The following is a 3,228-nucleotide window of genomic DNA, read 5'->3' as shown; positions in this document are numbered from 1 at the left end:
AAAAATACTAAAGACAGGATAAAAAAAATTAAAAAATTATTATAGTACATTTCCTCTTTATAACAAATTCTCTCTTGAAATATTAACAGGAATCCTTTTTTCTTGAGCCTGAAAACCTGATGTAATTTGTGAGATCTGACAGCTACAGATTAGTTTACACATACGGTACTACCAAGCCACAATGTGATTGCATATTTTGTTAGGATGATGTGAGCTCCTACCATTATTGCTTAGTGTTGTATACAAAATAGGCTACAAAGGCCTGTTTGACAAACATGAGTTTAAATTTTTGGCTTGCCGTTATGTAGGTAGGTAGGCAGTGTAAGGCAAGAGTTAAATTTCACAAACTCACTAAACCAACCAGAAAAATCAGGAAATGGGAGCAAAACAAACCATTCTAAGCCAATAACCTCAAGAAGGTCCCTCACAAAATGAGAGGTTTGTATTGTACATGTAGTCATTGCATTCAATTTCATTTCCTGACCCTTGACCAAATCTTTGATGTGGAGCAGGTAGAGGGATGGAGAGCCTTCCTAATATTTTCACTTCCCACCAGGGTTCCCCCACCCTTTTCCTGGACAATGTCCAGAGGTCTTTAACTTTATTGTTGTTGTTGCTCATAAATACACAAACATACAGTGGAAATGGATGAATTGGCAGCTGGTAAGCACGGAAGTAATAAAACATGGCCCCAATTTATTTGTTCTATTACATGTGTACATGTCTCTGTGTCTATTCCATGCCTTGTGGCATTGGGCAGATGCTTCTTGTAGGAAGGAGAAAAGATAATTTGCACAACACAAACAATACACCAGACGTCTGGAATTAATATGTGGCCCTATTTTCTTTCCTGAAACAAATCCAATCCTAGGCAACTGGTTGGAGTCATAGCCCCAAAGCCCCAGAAACTTCCTTTCGAGTGCCAAGGAAAAGTCATGGGTTTTGCAGTGCAATGTTATTCTGAGTAAGCTGCCCTTTCTAGGAGACCTCCGCCACCCCCAGCCCCACTCCTTGTTATCTGTCAGTAAACAGTAATTAAAGATGTGGCCTGTTTGATAACACTCCTGCCCGCCCTCACATAGTGTGCCCTCTCGGACGTGTCTAATTAAAATCCTGATGAGAAGATGAAGAAATCTCAGCAGCCGGGCATCTGCCGACTCTCCCTGTACTCTGCCTCTTCATTAGCCATGACAAGGCAAGAGATATAAAGGACCCCAGGAAACACACTGACAGCCCAATCGATAGGGACTTTTGTGGAATGCGACAGGCCATTCTGAACCGCCTTTTCGACTACATGGGAGAACAAGGCTGCCACAGCAGGGGACTAACTGACCAGGAGCCCCAGTCATGAAGTCCAACTGTTGCCCCTGCTAAAGAAGTGAGGTTCAAGAGGCATTTCCAGTGTACCTTCTTGTGATGGAATGTAAGGGATGGCACAGACAAACAGTTAAGGAAGGAGTCTGAGAGAGAGAGAGAGAGAGAGAGAGAGAGAGAGACAGAGACAGAGACAGAGAAAGAGACAGAGTATTGAGCCCTGGGAAAGAGGAAAGCATGAAAAAGAAATTCAAAATAACTCACCTAAGTTTTGTTTGGCATGAGATGTGGTAGAGAGAAACTCTGATGGGCTTTCAGGATTCTGTTGTTATGCCCTGCATCAATGAAGACCATTCCTGTGAGCCTGCTGCTCCTGCTTCTGGCCTTGCCCACCTCAAAGGGCAAATACTAATGCCACAGTACCTTCTTTATCTAGTGATGAAGGTGATGGGGAAGGCAGTGGGGCTGCAACTGCAAGAAATTTTGAATGAAGCAGATCCTGTTCATTCGTTTCATTGGTTTCGGACACAGAGAACTAAAACTGCCTTGCTCACTGTTATGAACAACTTCTATTAGGACCTGAATGGGCAAGTATGGCTCTCTTGGTCTATGGTTCTCCGAGCACTGATCATGATATTCTATGGGATTCTCTGCAAAGATTATACATCTCCATCCTAGGCCAGATAGCAGAAGATACAATAGATGGGTGAAAAAAGCTAACTTGAATCTTAGAGAAGAGAATAGGAAAAACTTTGGAGCATCTTGTGGAGTCAGGGTTACTGTCTTGTCAGAAGATGGAATCAGGATACCCTTTGTCCAGTTGTAATCCTGTTTGGAATGGGAGGCCTAGACAGCAGTCTTTCATGACCTTATTATCTCAAATGATCATTATAGTGCTCTGTGAAGATTACCTCAAAAGTTTGACTGATGGGAAATATGACAGCCTGTTCTCATGGGTGAAAGCCAGTTCACCAGGGCTACAGTGATACAGCAGACATTGCACTGACACACAGTTCACTTCTGAATGGAATTCTAAGGTGCTGCTTTGATCTATAAAGGTCTATATGGCTTGGTTCTATTACCTTCTGGACTGTTTTCTCCAAAAACGAGTCTGCCCACCCTCTAACAATCAGTCCAGGTTGCAGTACTTCATGCTCCCTCCATATGAGAGAGATGAGGGCTCAGAAGTAAGCTCTACCTATGGCATCCCATTATTGGGAATACTTTACGATCACCACCCCCAAGTCTGGATGGATCTCCTTTGAGACAGGGAAAGTAATGAAGAAATCAGATTTGGGTCAGTCACCGGGACCAGAGATTTACTCTTCCAAGCTTTCAGACTCATGCTGGAGCCCATCTTCAAGGAATTCCTACTGGAATACGTGCTTCGGGGTGTTCTGTGAGTCGTCTTTATGTGGTGCCTTCCTATTGGCTGATTGGTATGTTGATGGCTGGTGATTGGCTGTCATTTCCTTGGGCTGCCAAGCCCTCAGCTGTTATGTTGCCAGGCTTTGTATGGTTCAGGTGAGTGCCATGTTAGGATGTTTTAATGGTTTTTTGTTTGCTTTAAGTTTGTTTTTACATTATATTTATGATTTTTTTTAATGTTAGCCTCTATGCAATTATAGAATCAGGCAGGCTATAAATAATGTAAATAAATAAATAATCCAGACAGAAGCAATGGAATTATCTCACTTTTTATTATTATTATTATAATTATTATTATTATAATTTAATTTATATACCGCCCTTCTCCCGCAGGACTCAGGGCGGTGCACAGCGTATTAAAAACAGTACAAATACAAAGCATAAAAATACAAACCCCTATAAAACCAGATTAAAAAACCGAATATTAGAAGCTGTGTCTCTATTTAAAATTATTTTTAAAATCACCCTAAATAAAATCCTCCCTAG

Source organism: Protobothrops mucrosquamatus, unplaced genomic scaffold, assembly GCF_001527695.2.
Source record: "Protobothrops mucrosquamatus isolate PMUCROS unplaced genomic scaffold, P.Mucros_1.0 scaffold231, whole genome shotgun sequence".
In the NCBI taxonomy this organism is placed as follows: domain Eukaryota; kingdom Metazoa; phylum Chordata; class Lepidosauria; order Squamata; family Viperidae; genus Protobothrops; species Protobothrops mucrosquamatus.
This window is presented reverse-complemented; position numbering follows the sequence as displayed.